A 14,261-nucleotide genomic window follows, 5' to 3' on the forward strand; every position below is an offset into this window, starting at 1 on the left:
AAGGCCTCCCTTCCCGCCCCTTTCTCGTCCGTCCTAATTGCTTTTTATTCGATTACCTCGTAATACTCACTTATCCTTTACTCTTCTTCTTTATTTTATTTTTTCCTACCAGGTGTTTACAGTGCTAGCAATTTTGCTGATGTTTACTAATCACAGATGGTTTATTTTCGTCCATTTCTGTACCAATCCGTGTGTGTAATAACTTCAACCGGTCCGAGCTTTAAGCATGTTCTTTGTTGTGTATTATGCCTCACTTTGCACTCTCCTCACATGTGTCACTGCGAACCCACCGTTTGCGGGCCCATCCTAAACCGTCGCCACATGGTTTTCTTCTCTTCTTTTCCCTCCTCCATGAAAACAAGACCCCACAAACTTCTCACCTTTATTTTCAGAGCTGCTTATGTTCATCCGCTGCTCAGTACACCACAGCACCCTTGTATGTCCAGTTTTGCTTCTCTTTTTTGTCTTCTCTTAGATACCCTGCGACCTACCAACATGGAATTTCAACAGCAGCTCTTCCAATCTCGATGGCCCTGCCTGTTCTCCATTTCTCACCTACCACCTATGCACCACACTTTTTCAGGGTTCGCTATACCTGGTGATCATTCACATTATGTATACTTTTGGCACTATAGGGTTTCCACGACCACTCTAGGATTATCACACCCACGATCATGCCTATTGTTTTTATTTTTATTAAGTCATTCATGTTTATTTTTACTTTTTCCTTCCTTCCTTTCATGTTTTTTAGCCCTGATGAGTTACACCTCCTTCACGGTGTGACGAAACACGTGTCGGCTGGCTACCTCCTTACTGTACTGTCCATTGTTTGACTTATAAAAACGTTATTCGCACGAATCATTGACATTCCTCGCTTTCATTTTTTAAAGCATTTCACTCTTTATGAGCAAAGAACCCAGGCAGTATACTGGGACTATTAACCATACGTGCGTGTGCACAGGAATTGTTCTCGTCACAATCCAGCATTACTGGAGAACTGTGAGTGATGGGGGTGACACTTTTGTTGATGTTGTCTTGGATTGCGATGTGAGTTGAAGAAATGAGAATACGTTTGGTGATGATGATTGTATTTCATTGACTTCACTCGCCTCACAATTATTCAAGTTGTTTCATAGCTCCTGGGGCCATATTATACAAGAGGTGCATTTGCTCTAGATGCACCTTTCAGAAAGTTTGCCCAGCGCAATCCAGGAAAATGTGCCACGTTCAGGATAATGCGCTGCCCCAGGGCAGCCGCGTACTCGCGCTGCCCTGGGTAACGCATTCATGTGAAAAACGGAGCAGCTGCCTTAAAGCTGCTCAGTGTTTTCACATTGCAGGTGGCAACCCGCCTGCACTTTTAAAGCGGATTAGAGATCCATCAGCAGGCGGGTGCAGTCAGTGACTGCACCCACCTGCAAGGATATGTCTGGGGGATCCATGGGACCCCCTTTCCCCCCACCAGAGAACGGCCATCAGGGGCACATTGACAGTGCGCCCCATGCCATCTTCTTTGCCTCTGCACCCATGTCTATCTTAAGCTCTATTCCCCAGACTGGACCACCTCAATATTGAAATAAGCAAACAGGATGTCTGGGGAGTTACGGACCCAAGCCTTGCTTGATCACACTAGTAGTAGAGCGGACGCAGGTCCGCAAGTCTCCCCTCAGACATCCTGTTTGCTTATTTCAATATTGAGGTGGTCCAGTCTGGGGAGTTACGGACCCAAGCTTTGCTTGATCAAACTAGCAGTAGAGCAAACGCAGGTTCACAAGGCTCCACCCAGACATCCTGTTTGCATGCAGTCTGGGGAGTTACGGACCAAAGCCTTGCTTGATCACACTAGTTGTTGAGCAGACGCAGGTCCGCAAGGCTCCCCTGACATCCTGTTTGCTTATTTTAATATTGAGGTGGTCCAGTCTGGAGAGTTACGGACCCAAGCCTTGCTTGATCACACTAGTAGTAGAGAGGACGCAGGTCCGCACGGCTTCCCCCAGGCATCCTGTTTGCGTATTTCAATATTGAGGTGGTCCAGTCTGGGAAGTTACAGACCCAAGTCTTGCTTGATCACACTAGTAGTAGAGCAAGGTCCGCAAGGCTCTCCCCAGACATTCTGTTTGCTTATTTCAATATTGAGGCGGTCCAGTCTGGGGAGTTACGGACCCAAGCCTTGCATGATCACACATGTCTGTAATACCTTACGGGTGCAGAGGCACAGGGATTCCCTCATTTGCATGGGGCACACCCCCAAGCAAATGAGGGAATGCCCCCAGAGGTTTATGCTGGCGAGTGCTGTCTGTATTACACAAGTGTCTGCACCCCCTTCTGTAATACCAAAGTGCCCCGGGGATGCGCAAAGTGGGTGCAAACGCCCTCTACGCCCCCAGGGCTCCTTGTAAGCCCCATATTGTCATTATAGATGCCGTATTGCTTGAAGTCTGTAAATTCTGTCTGTTTTTGATTGGGCAAGTGATCCTTGTAGTCTTACTGGCGTCCTTTCAAGTGTTTTTTTAGGTCTTGCCTACGCAGCGCACATGCGCTGCATAGGAGGAGACCTTTAGGAATCTATGTGCTTTTTCGGCCAAAACCGTGCATGCTTTGCATTGCTTTCAATGGCAACGCGTGCACGTTTGGCGATTCCCTTGCGGGAGCGAGCTTTGGCGACATCTGTTTGTAATTAACTTTCAAACAGATGGTGCCCCTGCTCACTCCTGCAAGGGAACCGCTTTGTGGGTCTGTTTTATTTTTTTTGTTCGTTGTACTTGCCTTTGACCACGAGCTAGATTAAACAGGGACGGCTAGGAAGAAGGCAGTCGTTAAGCAAACAAAAAATAAATTACAACAGAACAGATAAAACAAGTAATTTAAACAACTTTCCTAAAGACGAACGGGCTAAGCAGCCAAGTTCAGAAACCCACTTGAGATAATTAGTTTACCATTACTTCGACAGTATTCCCATTGCAAACTGTCGTTTTGGAATTGCAAGCACGGCTCGTAGTCACACTACGGTGGTGGGCAGTGCTTGTTTCCCTGTAACCAAAGCATGCACATATGTACTTTTTTCCAGGTCTGCTGTGCTACTAAACCAGGCCAAAATATATAAATTTTAGTCATCGGGTAGTTCAACTTCACGCATGTTTGCAGTATCATACATGATCACCAAACTGCTGCTAAGATGTTCACACCTGTAACTGCACGAGCCCCTATGAGGAGGTGGCTCTTTGGTTTCTCTAGGTGCAGGACTAGCTGCGTTGGTATCGAACTGACCCCAGGGGTCAGCCACACAAGAGCCATCCTCCTTGGCCAAGCGCTTGATTACCCAGAGCGAAATGAAATATCCATTCACACGTGCAAGAACAGACAGTAAGGAATATGCTACTTACCAGTATGCATCTGTTCTTGGCATAGAGGGCTGCAGAGTGGTACATTATGAATAGATCGCCATCTGGTGTTGGGCTCGGATGATTGCACTTTGTTTTTCTCTTGGAGAGTCTTTTGTATCTTGGTGACTCCTCCCTTAGTTGGTAGTGCGCATGGGCATCGGCTCCATCCTTAGATTGTTTTGCCATAGTAGGGTTAGATGGAGTAGTATAGTAGAATACAGATAAGAGTGCCCATGTAAGTGTATCTAAATAAGATAGTGTTGGAACAGACACAGGTTTCCGGGGAGGCTGGGAGGGCATGTACCACTCTGCAGCCCTCTATGCCAAGAACAGATGCATACTGGTAAGTAGCATATTCCGTTCGAGGCATATGGGCTGCAGATGGTACATTATGAATAGACTATACAGCAGTTCTCTCCCTAGCGGTGGTCGCCCGTGTCTGTTGCAACTGTCTGAAACAATGTTTTTAATACTGCTTGTCCCACTCTAGCTTGTTGTGTTGTGTGCACATCTACACAATAGTGTTTTGTGAAAGTGTGCGGTGTAACCCAGGTAGCCGCTTTGCATATGTCATCTAGTGGAATGTTTCCCAGAAATGCCATAGATGCTCCTAGTTTACGTGTAGAGTGAGCTCTAGGAGGAACAGTTAATGTTCTCTTTGCTTTTAAGTAGCATATTTGAATGCATTTTACAATCCACCTGGCAATGCCCGCTTTGGAGATGGGATTGCCTTTATGTGTGGGAGAAAACGCAACAAATAGCTGTTTTGTCTTTCTGAAAGTTTGTGTTCTCTCTATATAGTACAATATGGCCCTCCTAACATCCAGTGTATGTAGGGCTCTTTCCGCTACTGTTTGTGGTTTTGGAAAGAAAACCGGTAATTCCACTGACTGATTGATGTGGAATGCTGAAATAACCTTTGGTAAGAATTTTGGGTTTGTTCTAAGAACCACTTTATTTTGGTGTAGCTGCATAAATGGTTCCTGAATCGTAAAAGCCTGCAGTTCACTTACTCTTCTAAGTGACGTGATAGCTATGAGGAAGGCCACCTTCCATGTGAGGAATTGTATTTCACACCTATGCATAGGTTCAAAGGGTGGCCCCATTAGTCTGGTAAGCACTATGTTGAGATTCCAGACTGGGGAAGGTGGTCTTCTTGGTGGAATGACTCTTTTGAGTCCTTCCATGAAAGCTTTAATTGCTGGTACTTTAAACAATGACAGGTGTTGTCTGTTTTGTAGGTACGCCGCTATGGCTGCTAGATGAACCCTAATAGATGTATATGCTAGATTACATTGTTGTAAGTGTAATAAGTAGCAAATGATTTGTTTAGTGGATGCGTCCAGAGGGTTGATGTGCTTACTGTTGCAGTGTATAGCAAACCTCTTCCATTTTGCTGCATAGCATGCTCTGGTGGTAGGACGTCTTGCCTGTTTAATGATTTCCATGCATTCTGGTGGTAAATCTAAATACCCAAACTCTATGACCTCAGGAGCCAGATCGCTAGGTTCAGTTGTTTGGGATCTGGGTGCATTATTTCTCCATGGTTCTGTGTAAGATGCATGGGTAATAATCTTAGCTTTTGATGTGGTACTTGTGAGAGTTGTAGCAGCGTGGTGAACCACGGCTGTCTTGCCCACGTGGGTGCCACTAGTATCATTGTCATTGAGTGCTGCTGCAGTTTCCTCACCAGTAGTGGAATTAGTGGTAGAGGAGGGAACGCGTAAGCAAATTTGTTGGACCAATTTATCCACAGTGCATTGCCCTGGGACCTTTGGTGTGGGTACCTGGATGCGAATTGTTTGCATTTTGCGTTTTGATGATTTGCAAACAGATCTATCTCTGGTTGCCCCCATATTTGGAAGAATGGCTGTAGTATTTGGTCGTGCAGTTCCCATTCGTGAACTTGTTCTGACTGTCTGCTTAGGATGTCTGCTATTTGATTTTGAATTCCTGGTAGGTGTTCCGCTAACAGGTAGATTTTTTGAGGAATGGCCCATCTCCATATGTCCTGTGCTAGTTTGGACAGTTGGAGAGAGTGTGTCCCCCCCTGTTTTTGAATATAATACATTGCAGTCATGTTGTCTGTTCTGATCAGGACTGCCTTGTTTGTTATTTGCATTTGGAAAGCTTTTAGTGCTAGAAATATTGCTAACAGTTCTAGGTAGTTGATGTGCAGCTTCTTTTGCTGCGCACTCCACTTCCCCTGTACTGTGTATTTGTCCATATGCGCTCCCCATCCGGAGAGCGATGCGTCCGCTGTTATTATTACTTGTGGAACTGGCTCTAGGAACGACCGTCCTTTGGAAATGTTTTCTGTGTTCCACCACTTCAGAGAGCGATACGTCCGGTCGTTTACCAACACCAGATCTGTAATCTGACCTTGAGCCTGATTCCACTGTGTCGCTAGACACTCTTGTAGTGGGCGCTTTTGTAGTCTGGCATGTGGTATTAGCAGTATGCAAGAGGACATCATGCCTAATAGTTGCATAAACACTCGTGCTGGTAGTGAGTGTTGTGGTTGAAATTTTTGTATTAACCCGACCATTGTCTGTACTCTGATTGGGTTGGGGTATGCTATTGCCTTTTCTGTGTCTACTGTAGCCCCCAGGTATTGCTGGATCTGGTTTGGTTGCAGGTGTGATTTTTTGTAGTTCACCGTAAACCCTAGGTGGTGCAGCAGTTGAATTGTCTTCTGTGTGTTGTGAAGACATTCTTCCTTGGATTTGGCCTTTATTAGCCAATCGTCCAAGTATGGGAAGACATGTATTTGTTGTCTTCTTAGGTGTGCTGCCACCACAGCTAGGCATTTTGTGAAAACTCTCGGTGCTGTTGTGACACCGAACGGAAGGACCTTGAACTGGTAGTGTTGTCCTTCTAACACAAACCTTAGGTATTTTCTGTGGGCTTTGTGAATTGGGATATGAAAGTAAGCGTCTTTTAGATCCAGTGTAGAAAGAAAGTCCCCTTGCTTCAGTAAAGGGAGTACTTGTTGGAGCGTGACCATGTGGAAGTGCTCCGAATTTATGTAAGCATTGAGAGGTCTGAGGTCTAATATTGGTCGTAGGGACCCGTCCTTTTTGGGGATCAGGAAGTATAGAGAGTATACTCCTGTTCCTTGTTGATCCTTTGGGACCTTCTCTATTGCATGCTTTTGTAGAAGTGCTAGCACTTCTTCTCTTAACAATGTCAAATGATCCTGACTCATTGGGCGCTGTTTGGGGGGGATGTTTGGCGGGGTAGCTGTGAGTTCTAGGCAATAACCATGTTGGATAATTTGTCTCACCCACTTGTTTGACGTGATGTTTTCCCAGACAGGTAGGAACTGTGATAGACGTCCCCCGACCGGTGTTATGTGGTCTGGGGGGAGATCTATGAAGTCACTGTTTTGGTGTTGAGGCGTTGCGGTTGTTATTATTTCCGCGGCCTCTACCCTTATTGTTGTTACCTCTGTAATTACCTCTTGAATTACCTCTGGGTGATGTTGGTGTGAAAGATGTGGATTGCTGATTTGTTCCTGTGTTTTTTGAGCCCCCTCTATAGGTGGATCTACGAAAGGAACCTCTGTGCGTTGGCTGTTGCAATGCTCCCATTGACTTAGCCGTTTCTGTATCCTTTTTCATCTTTTCTAATGTCTCGTCTGTACTTGAACCGAACAATGTCTTCTGATCAAATGGTCTGTTCAGTAGGGCTGTTTGAACTTCTTGTTTGAATCCTGAGATTCTGAGCCATGCGTGCCTTCTTAGCATGACACTAGTGTTAATAGACCTTGCTGCAGTGTCTGCTGCGTCTAACGCACACTTAATGGAAGTATTAGTTATTATTTTACCTTCCTGAATTAATTGGTCTGCCTTCTTTTGATGTTCTTTTGGAAGATGTGTGAGAAGTTTTTCTAACTCATCGTAATGTGCCCTGTCGTAACGTGCGAGTAGAGCTTGTGTATTAGCTATACGCCAGCTATTTGCTGCCTGTGATGCTACTCTCTTGCCTGATGCATCTATTAACTTCGACTCTTTATCTGGTGGAGGAGCCTCTCCTGTAGATAATGAGTTTGCTCTCTTACGAGCGGTTGAGACCACCAGCGAGTCTAGAGGTACATGCCCTCTAATAAATATTGGGTCCTTTGGAGCCGCTTTATATTTTTTATCAATTCTTGGGTTTAACACCCTGGCTCTCACTGGGTTTTCGAATATTTCTTCTGTGTGAGTGAGAAGACCCTTTAGCATAGGAAGAGTACCTGATGTTCTCTGTGCACTAGGTAGAGTCTCTAACAAGAAATCCTCTATCTGAGGTTCTGTGTGCATATCTAGTTTGTGATATTTTGCTGCCCTATTAATGAGCTGCACAAAACCTGTGTTATCATCAGGTGGTGAAGGCTTTGAGGGGTATAGCTCTGGGTCGTTGTCCTCATCTGACCCTACATCGTAATTTTCCCATGGATCTTCCTCATCCTGGATAGATTCGTCATCCCCTTGAGGTTCTCCCTCCCCTATGTCACTGTCTACATCTGACTGAGGTGTAGCTGGTCTTGGTGTGGAGGGTGTAGGAATATGTGGCCTATTGTGAGGAATAGGAGAAGAGGGTGTGTCTTTAGGACGAGGAGAAGCAGGAGGAGTTATGTTCGTCCCCATTGTTCTCTTTTTTGGAGGAAGAGGTTTATCTTCTGACTGTTCACTCTTTCTCTTCTTCGTGACCACTTTCCCAGTTTGTGGGTCAATAAACAAGATCTTTTGCTTGGGATCTGTTTGTTGCTCTTGAATCGGTACCGAGGGTCCTGGTTCCGAGAGCTGTTTTTGTTTTCGATCCTCAGATCTTTCTGGTTTCGACACCGAATGTCTGCTCGATTCCGACTTTTTGGGTATCGAGTGTCTTTTGGGCGATACATCATATTTCTTTTTCGACATGGAATGTTTCGATACCGAGCTCTCCTTTATATGCCGCCTCGGTGTCGAAGTCGATGACGCCCTTTTCTCGGATCCGACGTGGTGGGATTCCGAGTGTTTCGGTTTCAGTTTCGGTTTCGTTGCCGGGCCCGAAGGCGGGGCGTCGGAAACTTTTTTCAGCGATTTGACCGGGCCCGAGGGCGGGGTCGTTACCGCACGGGGTCGGTTTTTCGGTAAGGGGACGTCGTCACTCACGGTTTGTTGCTCGAAGAGTTCTTCAACCTCCGACTGGTCCCCTTCCGACCCCGACTGGTCCTCTTCTTCCTCGATTTGTTTGTCTCCGAACAGCTCCGGGATCGCCTCCGCCTGCATTCTGGAAGCCTCGTGCCTTCGAGCTCGACGATTTCTGATCGTTAGCTTGGAGGAGAATGCTGCGCAGGCTTCGCAGTCCCTGGATTCGTGTTCAGGCGATAGGCAGAGGTTGCACACCTCGTGTAGGTCCTTGTGTGGGAACTTAGCACCACACGATGGACATTTTTTGAATGGAGTCCTTTCCATGGACTCCGGGCTTGACTGCGCCGAGAACGGTCTCTTGTTCCTCGACGTAGATCCAAGTTTTTCTCTTTTATTTTGAATTTGTAACGCGTCGGAATGGAAAAGAACGCGTTCGCTAACAATACCGTCGAATTGGAAAGGGAATACGCGCCGAAAAATCACTTTCTTCAGAAGTTGATCTGGAGCGTCTCGATCTTCATCCGAACCCGATGGCGGAAAAAAACAATCTAAGGATGGAGCCGATGCCCATGCGCACTACCAACTAAGGGAGGAGTCACCAAGATACAAAAGACTCTCCAAGAGAAAAACAAAGTGCAATCATCCGAGCCCAACACCAGATGGCGATCTATTCATAATGTACCATCTGCAGCCCATATGCCTCGAACAGCAGTTTACACGTAACGTTAAATCATAATATCAACCAAAAAAATAAATAAATGATGTGGGTTTATGCCGGCCACCTTCCCGGGGAGGGTAACAGGGATTACTTTCATTCTTTACAGCTTCCCCCAAGGACGCTATATAAAACCTTCCAACAGACTACAAATATATTTTGCATTCCTGCTCGCAAGAAGCTCCTCACAACCCAGGTATAAATCACTAGGAAACGCCCCTGATAATTAACCCCTTCCCTCCTACCTCCCAAACAAATGAAACAAGCATTGACATAGCCAATGGGTCTCGTCCTCGGGGACCTTGTAAGTAAAAAAAAAAACGGAAGTGTAAGACTTCACGTTTACATTTACTGCATGCTAAATACGAAGTTAATATAAACGTGAAGTCTTATACTTACTTACAGGGTCCCAAAAGCGAGACCTATTGGCTATGCCAATGCTTGTTTTCCTTTATTGTCTGGATTATTTCTAGTTTCCTCTGGGCTATACAGTGTTGTTTTGTGCAGTTAAATTGCAGTGACTCCAGAGTTGTGTGCTGCGGTGTGGGTATTCCTGAGAGGGGCAAACTTGGGAGCAGGTGAGTCTGCTGTTGAGCCTGGGGCAGGTAATTCATCGCATAGGGTGCGACCTGGTGGTGGTAACAATGACTTGTCTTGAAGTTCTGTAACTATCATACTTCATTGAGGTGTCCATTTTGTTTTTCCAGTGTTTTACATTTGTTGGCTGCGACCTTCTTAAGCACCATCAGAGGTAGTAGGTGCAGAATTAGAAGCCTAAATGAATACATTAAATACATATAATGTATAATATGTAATATCATTTCTTTTACTCACTGTCCTTTAGCATGTATGGCGTTCAAATGTAGCCCTTCTCTCTGTTCATTCTTTAGGTGCGGTGCTTAAGGGACTACGGGGAGTTTGAGATTGACGATGGTACCACCGTCCTGCTAAAGAAGAACAGCCAGGTACAGAAAAAAACATCAACCTTGAATATTAACTTTGAATATTAATTAAATATGTGGCGGTGACAGATTACGCCCTAATCTGTATCGCATCAAAGTTGGTTGAAGAGATAATGAAGATCCAGTTTTTGGTTTATGTTTATGCTTTATTTTGCATAGCTGTTTCGTGAATGCTTATTAAGTTTGTAGGTCACTGCCAACATGATTGGAACTTGTGTCCATTCCCTCTCCGAATTTAACTGGATGATATCTCCATTTTGTGGACGGTACTGGAAAATGTCCCCAGGCTAGGTGGAAAGAGGCGATGGGCGATGGGCGCCTGGGCTTCGTTTTACCAGAAGATGGAGAGTTTCTTTAAACTCACTTCATTTTTCACCGCCCTCTCTCACATTCATAGACATTATATTCCCTCATGCTCTCTCCTCATGTTTGCCGCAGAATCACACAGACCATGTGTTGTGTTCAAGCAGGGTTCCACGGAAGCGAAGATGAAGGCACCCCAGACTTCCAGCATACAACACTTGGAGGACTAGTAGGACGTGCTCACAGATAATTGTTCCTTAAAAGTGTGGGGAATAAACCATAGAGTGACCACCACTCTTCCCCCTGTGATGTAACTGGAATTTCTGTGGTGAGGATGATCAGAGGAGATGAACGCTGCAATCAAAAAGGAAAGTCTAACTATAATCTTAATTTTAACAATACAATAGGACTTTTACAAACATTAAATGCATATAAGGTTCAGTGCTCCACTCACCCAAATATGATCTTGAGCTGTCTTGAGATATCCAGCAATAGACTTCTCTTAGGATAATCGCCGTAATGCAGGTCAAGAAGACTATGTCTTCATATAGGATACGAGTTAAAAAGGGAGGAGACTACAGGCTGGATCACTTCCTACAGACACTCACGCAGAAATAGTCTGGGGATCAGTTGGTGAAAAAATAAGCGAGGAGGGCAACAGATCAAGAATAGGTAAAAAGAATGGAAAGAGAGTCCTTTTTCAAAGGAGCTTGCTACATAGCCTCCATGAACAACATGTAGCGGTGATACATACTAAAGAAGGCTAGGGGATGTAAGACGTGCTGTCCGGCACGGGTGTGAAGAGAGGGCGGAACAGACACGTACTTATGAGGGAAGAAACAAATGCCTGAAAGGTCTTCCTTCTCCTGCTGCAGGGAAATGGAGAGAAATGACCCGTTGTGAGGTGAAGCACAGCACAAAGGAAAACCCGGCGTGCAGTCCGGCTCCACTTGTATGAAGAGCGGAACCGCAACGCTGAGGTAAAAAAGGGCAGGGTCTGCCGTCCAGCTCCCGCGGGGATAATAGGACCGGAACAGCAAGACGCCTGCAAAATAAATAAATAACAACCAGGCGAGTCGTCAGTTCAAGGTGTAGAATAATAGCAACACAACAACGCCCTGGCCCAGAATGATAATGCTTGTCGTCCGGCTCAGGAGGAGGGGGCTAGGAGTGGAACGCACATGCACTTACCGGCGCAAAGAAGGGTAACTCGAAGGGAGTTCAAGGGCAAGCTGCTGGGAGTAGATGAACGCCAGTAGCGAATGCTGGAATTGCTGGAACGGAAGGAGTGGGGCGTGGTTACCACAAATCAGGAAGTAAGCCAAGCCCGGCCGTATGAGGGAGACGGCTTCTTACGTGCGTTAGGGACCGTCTCTAATTTACCTCTCACGCGAGAGACACCTCGCATTATATGCAACTAGCAGCCCATCCCGACGTTGTCCGGGTAGGCTTTGCTAGAGTACTCACCCGCATAGCCGCTCCCCCCCACCTGCTTTGCCGCTTCTCCCTCTCCCACAACTTGCAGAGCCCCCATCCACTGGGACTTCCTCTGCTTGCTGCCAATTACTCTTGGGTTTGCAATATAGAGTCCCTCCCACTGGTGCCTGAACTCTGCCTCCGAGCGCCAGTATTATAGCAAATACCAGCTTTGATTACTGAGTACGTTTGGGGCCCCTTCCCACTCACACCGGCACTTCCTCTGCTTGCTGCCAATTACTCTTGGGTTTGCAATATAGAGTCCCTCCCACTGGTGCCTAAACTCTGCCTCTGAGCGCCAGAATTATAGCAAAAACCAGCTTTGATTACTGAGTACGTTCGGGGCCCCTTCCCACTCACACCGTGTCCGGGTATTTCTGCCAATAAGTCAAATTACCTCCCCCGCATGTCGGGTGTAGCATCGCCGCTCCTTCCCCACCTGCTTTGCCGCTTCTGCCCGCGCTGGTCACTCCAATGTTGGGTCTCGGTCCCGTGCTGCCGCTCCTCCCCGCATGTCGGGTGTGGGTCCCTTGCTCCTTCCAGCTCTCCCACCAGCATCGCCGCTCCTCCCCGCGCTGGGCACTCCAATGTTGTGTGTCTGTCCCATGCCGCCGCTCCTCCCCGCATATCGGGTGTGGGTCCCTTGCTCCTTCCTGCGCTCCGGTCCGGACAGTGAACGTCGCGTTGACGTGACGTCACCCCCACACGCCATTGCGCCTCTCTCAAGCGTTGTGACGACGCTGTACGCCGCGTGCAATCACTGTATGCATACGCCCATACGGACTACTTTTCCCCTAACGTCCCCCCCCCCTTAATGTATATGGTGTGGTGCTCTATAGCCTATGTCCATCTCCTTGACCTCCCCTTTTCAACCCTGTATTGGGTGTTGTGATTGGTGGTGTACTTTTCGAGTTTATAATAGTAGTATAGATAATGTTCGTCTCTGGCCCTAAGAATGTACTCGTTTCCTAACACCATGTCATTTAGTTGACCTTTGCCTTTCCAAGTCTGTATTCTGCTCTTCATTTGATTTTTCAGGTCTTGAGGCCTTCACGACCATGCTCTGTGCTACTGCTGTTGAGTGGATGCGTCCAAACAGTGTGATGCCTGATCAACTATCTGAATTGCTGTGTGGTATTATGTTAGTGGCATGGCAGCTATGCAGGACTGGTGTATAGGGCCCCTCAAGTATGTACGTTCTCAGGGTGGTAGTTTGGCCTGGGGGCTTGCAGGCAAATTTACTAGTGTCTATGTTGGGTTTCTTTAGGCAGAATCTCTGTAAACACAGAGGGAGGTACCCAGGGATCGAGTCGGGGTACCACGCGGATGGACGGCATCCCCCCACTTATTTTACCGGGAGCTCGATAACTGGAGCAAATGGAGCCCACATTCACTTTTTGGCCTCTCTGGGGCGAGATCAAAGCCCATTCAGAACGCTGCTCACACGCTGGCTTCTCTGATGCAATCGCATCTAAGGGATGAGCGAGGGGAGGCAATGAGTCTGATGGTGAAAGTCACCTTTCGTGATGTCACTTCCTGTTGTGACGTCAGCGTCCCCCCATTTATTTTTTTAGGACTTGTGCCAAACATGTACCTTTCGTGCTTTGTTTACAAAAAGCCCTCCTCTCACCACACCCGAAGCCCATACAGACAGAGAGCTTTGATTGACATCTTTGAGTCCTTATAGGTCTATAATGACCCGCGTAATTGAAATCTTCGACACTGTAAAACCTTGCTCCGGGTATTTTCTGCCCTGTGAATTTGTTGTACCTTGATATTTTAGCATCCTCTTATGGGCATAATCTGAAAATATTTTTATCTAGTGGCATGGGGAGAACAGTTTTCCCCTGATCAGCAGATTGATTGTTTTTGTTTTGGGAAATGGGAGGGGAGTGTAAAAGCAAGATTTTATAGAGGGAACTAGATAAGGTGCACACAGCCTTCGATGTTTCCCAGTTTTGCCTCTCACTGCGTGTATAATTCCAGTCGCTGTGATTCTTAAAATCAATCCTGCAATTATTGAAAGGCCGTTTATTCTACTATTCAAGAGTGGAGCAGAGGAACAGCTTAAATATACTTTTTTTAAACACTTTATTTCCATTTTGTGATAACACAGTGGGTGGATATGTGCGGGCAGCATCTTCGCGCGAAGCGAAATATTCCATAAAAACCATTGGCACATGGGATTAAAAAAACTGCAAATACCAGTAATCCTATTCCTACAGTTACATATACATATCTATGTTAGGGGGGCTTATTCATAGCAGTATTATGAGCTATCGCTCTCGTCACTGACTGACCCACA

The 14,261-nt window shown here is 46.3% G+C and overlaps 1 long non-coding RNA gene and 1 other non-coding gene across 2 annotated transcripts in view; one reads left to right on the forward strand and one right to left on the reverse strand.

Annotated features, from left to right (window-relative positions):
* Window positions 1-3,132: 3,132 nt before the first annotated feature.
* On the reverse strand, window positions 3,133-3,307 carry LOC147666474 (small Cajal body-specific RNA 16). Its single transcript, XR_015304767.1, has one exon.
* A 6,793-nt stretch (window positions 3,308-10,100) lies between these two features.
* Window positions 10,101-14,261, forward strand: part of LOC147666475 (uncharacterized) — a 57,450-nt gene continuing 53,289 nt past the window's right edge. The window contains exon 1 of the long non-coding RNA XR_015304766.1: window positions 10,101-10,180. This is a non-coding gene — a long non-coding RNA (uncharacterized LOC147666475). The remainder of the gene's footprint in view (window positions 10,181-14,261) is intronic.

This window comes from Lissotriton vulgaris, unplaced genomic scaffold (genome assembly GCF_964263255.1).
Source record: "Lissotriton vulgaris unplaced genomic scaffold, aLisVul1.2 SCAFFOLD_2723, whole genome shotgun sequence".
Lineage (NCBI taxonomy): Eukaryota > Metazoa > Chordata > Amphibia > Caudata > Salamandridae > Lissotriton > Lissotriton vulgaris.